This window comes from Cherax quadricarinatus, chromosome 5 (assembly GCF_038502225.1).
Source record: "Cherax quadricarinatus isolate ZL_2023a chromosome 5, ASM3850222v1, whole genome shotgun sequence".
Classification (NCBI taxonomy): Eukaryota; Metazoa; Arthropoda; class Malacostraca; order Decapoda; family Parastacidae; genus Cherax; species Cherax quadricarinatus.
This window is the reverse complement of record NC_091296.1, coordinates 54,313,259-54,321,746: the sequence shown is the minus strand read 5'-3', so window position 1 is coordinate 54,321,746 and position 8,488 is coordinate 54,313,259. Positions and strand designations below refer to the sequence as shown.

The 8,488-nt window shown below is 42.8% G+C and overlaps 1 long non-coding RNA gene across 1 annotated transcript; it reads left to right on the top strand.

The window, feature by feature from the left end:
• The first annotated feature begins 3,111 nt into the window (after positions 1-3,111).
• Positions 3,112-5,059, top strand: LOC138855450 (uncharacterized). Its single transcript, XR_011394680.1, has 2 exons — positions 3,112-3,187; positions 4,576-5,059. It is a non-coding gene; the product is annotated as an uncharacterized lncRNA (long non-coding RNA).
• The last annotated feature ends 3,429 nt before the right edge of the window (positions 5,060-8,488 follow it).

The window sequence follows — 8,488 nt, the reverse complement described above, 5'->3', positions numbered from 1 at the left end:
CAAGAAGGCGTTTGACACAGTTCCGCACAAGAGATTAGTGCAAAAACTGGAGGACCAAGTAGGGATAACAGGGAAGGCACTACAATGGATCAGGGAATACTTGTCAGGAAGACAGCAGCGAGTCATGGTACGTGGCGAGGTGTCAGAGTGGGCACCTGTGACCAGCGGGGTCCCACAGGGGTCAGTCCTAGGACCAGTGCTTTTTCTGGTATTTGTGAACGACATGACGTAAGGAATAGACTCTGAGGTGTCCCTGTTTGCAGATGATGTGAGGTTGATGAGAAGAATTCATTCGATCGCAGACCAGGCAGAACTACAAAGGGATCTGGACAGGCTACAGACCTGGTCCAACAATTGGCTCCTGGAGTTCAATCCCACCAAGTGCAAAGTCATGAAGATTGGGGAAGGGCAATGAAGACCGTAGACGGAGTACAGTCTAGGGGGCCAGAGACTACAAACCTCACTCAAGGAAAAAGATCTTGGGGTGAGTATAACACCAGGCACATCTCCTGAAGCGCACATCAACCAAATAACTGCTGCAGCATATGGGCGCCTAGCAAACCTCAGAACAGCATTCCGACACCTTAATAAGGAATCGTTCAGGACCCTGTACACCGTGTACGTTAGGCCCATATTGGAGTAAGAGCTCTAGTTTGGAATCCACACCTAGCCAAACGAGTAAGGAAACTAGACAAAGTGCAAAGGTTTGTAACAAGACTAGTCCTGCAGCTAAGGGGCATGTCATACGAGGAGAGGTTAAGCGAAGTCTACCTGACGACACTGGAGGACAGGAGAAATAGGGGGAATATGATAACTACATATAAAATGCTGAGACGAATCGACAAGGTGGACAGAGACAGGATTTCCCAGAGATGGCACACAGCAACAAGGGGTCACAATTGGAAGTTGAAGACTCATATGAATCACAGGGATGTTAGGAAGTATTTCCTCAGTCACAGAGTTGTCAGGAAGTGAAACAGTTTGGGAATTGATGTAGTGGAGGCAGGATCCATACATAGCTTTAAGAAGAGGTATGATAAAGCTTATGGAGCAGGAAGATTGACCTCGTAGCAACCAGTGAGGAGGCGGGGCCAGGAGCTATGAATCGACCCCTTCAACCACAATTAGGTAAGTACAATTAGAAGAGTACACACACACACACACGCACACACACACACACACGCACACACACACACACACACACACACACACACACACACACACACACACACACACACACACACACACACACACACACACACATACAGATCTTAGTCAGATGACGACACACTCACTAGAACCTTTCGTCAAGGCAAAAACATAACAGTTAACTTGACAAAACTGAATCTATTCATGTAAAAAGCTTGCGACCTTCACTTATAGTAACATATATATTATTATTACAGTATATCAGACATTTTAAGCAATTATACTAACTTCGCATATAAGGGAGAATATATATATGTAAATATTAGTCTACATGAACATCTGTTAAACTTTTTGTGGCCACCTTACTGGCACTCTTGTAGATCCATATATTCTTACCCTGCCCCTCACAGGATGGTTATGGAGTGCACAATAAAATAACAGCTACCGTTTACTGTATGGATATTAGGTGCACAATAAAATAGTATCTACTGTCCACTGAATGGATGTGAGGTGCACAATAAACTAGCAGTTACCATCAACATGATGGATATGAGGTTCACAATAAACTAGCAGTTACCGTCAACATGGTGTATATGAGGTGCACAATAAACTAGCAGTTACCGTCAACATGATGGATATGAGTGCACAATAAACTAGCAGTTACCGTCAACATGATGGATATGAGGTGCACAATAAACTAGCAGTTACCGTCAACATGATGGATATGAGGTGCACAATAAACTAGCAGTTACCGTCAACATGATGGATATGAGGTGCACAATAAACTAGCAGTTACCGTCAACATGATGGATATGAGGTGCACAATAAACTAGCAGTTACCGTCAACATGATGGATATGAGGTGCACAATAAACTAGCAGTTACCGTCAACATGATGGATATGAGGTTCACAATAAACTAGCAGTTACCGTCAACATGATGGATATGAGGTGCACAATAAACTAGCAGTTACCGTCAACATGATGGATATGAGGTTCACAATAAACTAGCAGTTACCGTCAACATGATGTATATGAGGTGCACAATAAACTAGCAGTTACCGTCAACATGATGTATATGAGGTGCACAATAAACTAGCAGTTACCGTCAACATGATGGATATGAGGTGCACAATAAATTAGCAGTTACCGTCAACATGATGGATATGAGGTGCACAATAAACTAGCAGTTACCGTCAACATGATGGATATGAGGTGCACAATAAACTAGCAGTTACCGTCAACATGATGGATGTGAGGTGCACAATAAACTAGCAGTTACCGTCAACATGATGGATGTGAGGTGCACAATAAACTAGCAGTTACCGTCAACATGATGGATATGAGGTGCACAATAAACTAGCAGTTACCGTCAACATGATGGATATGAGTGCACAATACGCTTCCCGCATCGACGGCAAAATCTAAATTTAATCATAGAGAGAATATATGTTGAGTTACTGCAACTCGCTGGGCTGGTAAAGGGATGTGACACCTTTGTGTAGAGGAGATTCAGGAAAAAAAATAGCTAATTAAATTATGATTCTAACTAACTACTGAAATGTTTATCTCTTTGTACCTCATAAATGTGACGTTATTTGTCACTAAATAAATGTATAATTACATAATACAAAATATAAACACTACAAAAATCAATGAAAATTGTTAATATTATAACAAACTACAAAACTGCTTAAAAATAATTAATTTTCAATAATTTTATATTTTGTCGTTGTTTTCTTTTATTTAAAAGCATTATTTTGTATTGATACAAAAAAAATAGACAGCACTTAACCCAGAAACCTTTATTTTACGAGAGTAAAAAAGTGACAACATACGTCAAGATCAACAGCATCCAAAAACTTTTATTAATTCAGGACAAGTTTTTCTTAAATTATGAGCACATGTGCTGACGAGAGACTAACGTAATTACTGTAACGTAAATTCTTCCAGCTGATATCCCTGTCGTAGATGGTGGTATATAAAGAAGACCAGACCTCAGAGAACACAGGCAAACGTCAGTTCTCCACCATGAAGTTTGTGAGTAATTTGTGCTGTGTATTTTAGTTTAAATATATGTATATATATGTATATATATATATATATATATATATATATATATATATATATATATATATATATATATATATATATATTTATATATATATATATATATATATATATATATATATATATATATATATATATATATATATATATATATATATATAAAATATATATATATATAAATATATATATATATATAAATATATATATATATATATATATAGATATATATATACATATAAATATATATATATATATAAAAATATATATATATATATATATAATCACTGTTTTTGCAGAGGTGCTCAGAACACAACAGTTTAGAAGCATATACGTATAAAGATACACAACAAATCCCTCCATACTGCCAATATCCCAAACCCCTCCTTTAGAGTGCATTCATTGTACTTCCCATTTCCAGGACTCAAGTCCGACTATATGAAAATAACCGGTTTCCCTGAATGCCTTCACTAAATATTACCCTGCTCACACTCCAACAGATCGTCAGGTCCCAAATACCATTTGTCTCCATTCACTCCTATCTAACACTCTCATACACGCTTGCTGGAAGTCCAAACCCCTCGCCCACAACACCTCCTTTACCCCCTCCCTCCAACCTTTTCGAGGACGACCCCTACCCCGCCTTCCTTCCCCTACAGATTTATACGCTCTCCATGTCATTCTACTTTGATACCTTTTCTCTAAATGACCAAACCACCTCAACAACCCCTTTTCAGCCCTCTGACTAATACTTTTATTAACTCCACACCTTCTCTTAATTTCCACACTCCGAATTTTCAGCATAATATTTACACCACACATTGCCCTTAGACAGGACATCTCCACTGCCTCCAACCGCATAGACAGAACTTGCTATTTTGGCTAAAATAGCAACGCACTTCTTGCCGAATAAGACAAGCAAAAATTTGAGTATGCAGTAATTTCGCAAAAATCATTCTGAACATAAGGAGAAAATCTATATTTCATCATGCTTGTTTATTATTAAATTATTGTAAACTTATTTAAAATATATTTAGTTGTATTAAGCTAACTTAAATTGCGCTTGTTATAATAAGGTTAGGTAAGTTTCTTTAAGTTGTTTTGGTACAAAATTATTAATTTTTACATTAACATAAATGAAAAATGTATCTCATTAAACTGATAAGAGAAAATTTTAGAGAGGGCTTAATTTCAAATGAGTTCTTGCTGATTGTCCAGTTTTACCTATATATATATATATATATATATATATATATATATATATATATATATATATATATATATATATATATATATATATATATATATATATATATATATATATATATGTGAGTAAATCACTGATGTTGTTTCTTCTGCAGACATCAGTGTTCATGGTTCTCCTGCTGGCAGTGGCCGCGGTCCTCGCCAGCCCCGCCCCGATACTGTTCAAGAAGGTTAAACCGATTAGCTTTAGTGCAGCTCCTGTCAGGACGGTTCCTGTCTACTACCCAGTCTACGTCGGCCACGGTGGCGGTCTTGGAGGTCTTCACAAAAGTGTTATCTTCTGAAATCACGGCTACGGACGGTAGACTCAGAGACGAACCCAAGGCTCGTCTAAGAGTATTGCCACCATGTTGTTGTGGAGAATGAAGCCAGTCAGTCATATGTAAAAATAATGACATTATTTGCCACTATTTTTCCCCCAGTCTTATACTTTTCACCAAACTATTGTACCCAAACATTTTCTCTTGCTCTCTCCCATGCTGTTTCACCTTCATATTTTCTTATTCTCTTTCATGTTGTTTAACCAAAACAATTGTTCTTCATGCAAATGATTATATAAATATATTTTCCAAAGAAAAATCTATCTTTTTGAACCTTCTTGACTTAAATTAGAAATAATTCCGCAAAAATTAATCGAGGTAAAATTTGTCTCACATTTTTTTCAGTTTTTCTGATATTTATACACGTTTATGCAATATTTTATTATGTTAATTATTCAGTACTTATATTAATTATGCTAATTAATCAATGCTCATACGAGCACTGTAATTAACTTCAGAAATATTCATATATCTTCAACTTTCCTAAGATCCAGTATTCGACCAGCAAATTAAAATAAAAATACTTGTAAAGCCATTATGATAGTCACATAAATTTTTCACGAAAGAAATAGATGCACAGATTCTATAAATGTAGATATTACGAAAGATTTTGAAAGCCTTATTCATCAGAAACAAGTCGAAAACTGAAAAAACAGTTCTGTGATAAATTGGTTTCAAAACCGAGAAGTTGAAGACTGAGACACTTATGTTGCATTAGTGTCTCAATCTTCAAAAACAGTTGATGGGAGGAAAGACAAACTGGAACAGTGGGTGAGAGATTTTTTTTTATTTGAGATTAAAGTGCAGAGATAAGAGGAACTTCCGATGTAGTGGTTTAGAAAACTTGCAAGCTGAAGACTGAGATACTTGTGCAACATTTGGGAATCTTTTTTGAGGAAACGTTTCGCCAGCTAGCGGCTTCTTCAGTCTAATGCAGAGAAGAACTGAGAAAGATCAGGAGGAGCTTAAGGAAATCAGTCCCTCAGTCTGGAGTCGATGTTTTCAGTCCAATTGACTGACTGAACACATCGACTCCTAGGCAGAGGGACTGATTACCTCAAACTCCTCATCATCTTTCTCAGTTCTTCTCTGTAGTGAACTGAAGAAGCCACTGGCTGGCCAAACGTTAACTCAGTAAAGAATCCCAAGTGTTGCACAAGTGTCTAAGTCTTCAAGAGAGGGAAGGAGAGGCAGCAAGTGTTGTGGTCAGGCTGGTGTGAGAGAGGGTAGGTGAGGCAGCAAGTGTTGTGGTCAGGCTGGTGTGAGAGAGGGTAGGTGAGGCAGCAAGTGCCCTGGTCAGGCTGGTGTGAGAGAGGGTAGGATAGGCAGCAAGTGTTGTGGTCAGGCTGGTGTGAGAGAGGGTAGGTGAGGCAGCAAGTGTTTTGGTCAGGCTGGTGTGAGAGAGGGTAGGTGAGGCAGCAAGTGTTGTGGTCAGGCTGGTGTGAGAGAGGGTAGGTGAGGAAGCAAGTGTTGTGGTCAGGCTGGTGTGAGAGAGGGTAGGTGAGGCAGCAAGTGTTGTGGTCAGGCTGGTGTGAGAGAGGGTAGGAGAGGCAGCAAGTGTTGTGGTCAGGCTGGTGTGAGAGAGGGTAGGTGAGGCAGCAAGTGTTGTGGTCAGGCTGGTGTGAGAGAGGGTAGGTGAGGCAGCAAGTGTTTTGGTCAGGCTGGTGTGAGAGAGGGTAGGATAGGCAGCAAGTGTTGTGGTCAGGCTGGTGTGAGAGAGGGTAGGTGAGGCAGCAAGTGTTGTGGTCAGGCTGGTGTGAGAGAAGGAAGGAGAGGCATCAAGTGTTGTGGTCAGGCTGGTGTGAGAGAGAGTAGGAGAGGCAGCAAGTGTTTTGGTCAGGCTGGTGTGAGAGAGGGTAGGTGAGGCAGCAAGTGTTGTGGTCAGGCTGGTGTGAGAGAAGGAAGGAGAGGCATCAAGTGTTGTGGTCAGGCTGGTGTGAGAGAGAGTAGGAGAGGCAGCAAGTGCCCTGGTCAGGCTGGTGTGAGAGAGGGTAGGTGAGGCAGCAAGTGTTGTGGTCAGGCTGGTGTGAGAGAAGGAAGGAGAGGCATCAAGTGTTATGGTCAGGCTGGTGTGAGAGAGAGTAGGAGAGGCAGCAAGTGCCCTGGTCAGGCTGGTGTGAGAGAGGGTAGGTGAGGCAGCAAGTATTGTGGTCAGGCTGGTGTGAGAGAAGGAAGGAGAGGCATCAAGTGTTGTGGTCAGGCTGGTGTGAGAGAGAGTAGGAGAGGCAGCAAGTGTCCTGGTCAGGCTGGTGTGAGAGAGGGTAGGTGAGGCAGCAAGTGTTGTGGTCAGGCTGGTGTGAGAGAGGGTAGGTGAGGCAGCAAGTGTTTTGGTCAGGCTGGTGTGAGAGAGGGTAGGTGAGGCAGCAAGTGTTGTGGTCAGGCTGGTGTGAGAGAGGGTAGGTGAGGCAGCAAGTGTTGTGGTCAGGCTGGTGTGAGAGAGGGTAGGTGAGGCAGCAAGTGTTTTGGTCAGGCTGGAGTGAGAGAAGGAAGGAGAGGCATCAAGTGTTGTGGTCAGGCTGGTGAGAGAGAGAGAGTAGGAGAGGCAGCAAGTGCCCTGGTCAGGCTGGTGTGAGAGAGGGTAGGTGAGGCAGCAAGTGTTGTGGTCAGGCTGGTGTGAGAGAGGGTAGGTGAGGCAGCAAGTGTTTTGGTCAGGCTGGTGTGAGAGAGGGTAGGTGAGGCAGCAAGTGTTGTGGTCAGGCTGGTGTGAGAGAGGGTAGGTGAGGCAGCAAGTGTTGTGGTCAGGCTGGTGTGAGAGAGGGTAGGATAGGCAGCAAGTGTTGTGGTCAGGCTGGTGTGAGAGAGGGTAGGTGAGGCAGCAAGTGTTTTGGTCAGGCTGGTGTGAGAGAAGGAAGGAGAGGCATCAAGTGTTGTTGTCAGGCTGGTGTGAGAGAGAGTAGAAAAGGCAGCAAGTGCCCTGGTCAGGCTGGTGTGAGAGAGGGTAGGTGAGGCAGCAAGTGTTGTGGTCAGGCTGGTGTGAGAGAGGGTAGGTGAGGCAGCAAGTGTTTTGGTCAGGCTGGTGTGAGAGAGGGTAGGTGAGGCAGCAAGTGTTGTGGTCAGGCTGGTGTGAGAGAGGGTAGGTGAGGCAGCAAGTGTTGTGGTCAGGCTGGTGTGAGAGAGGGTAGGATAGGCAGCAAGTGTTGTGGTCAGGCTGGTGTGAGAGAGGGTAGGTGAGGCAGCAAGTGTTGTGGTCAGGCTGGTGTGAGAGAGGGTAGGATAGGCAGCAAGTGTTGTGGTCAGGCTGGTGTGAGAGAGGGTAGGTGAGGCAGCAAGTGTTTTGGTCAGGCTGGTGTGAGAGAAGGAAGGAGAGGCATCAAGTGTTGTGGTCAGGCTGGTGTGAGAGAGAGTAGAAGAGGCAGCAAGTGCCCTGGTCAGGCTGGTGTGAGAGAGGGTAGGTGAGGCAGCAAGTGTTGTGGTCAGGCTGGTGTGAGAGAGGGTAGGTGAGGCAGCAAGTGTTGTGGTCAGGCTGGTGTGAGAGAGGGTAGGTGAGGCAGCAAGTGTTGTGGTCAGGCTGGTGTGAGAGAGGGTAGGTGAGGCAGCAAGTGTTGTGGTCAGGCTGGTGTGAGAGAGGGTAGGATAGGCAGCAAGTGTTGTGGTCAGGCTGGTGTGAGAGAGGGTAGGTGAGGCAGCAAGTGTTGTGGTCAGGCTGGTGAGAGAGAGAGAGTAGGAGAGGCAGCAAGTGCCCTGGTCA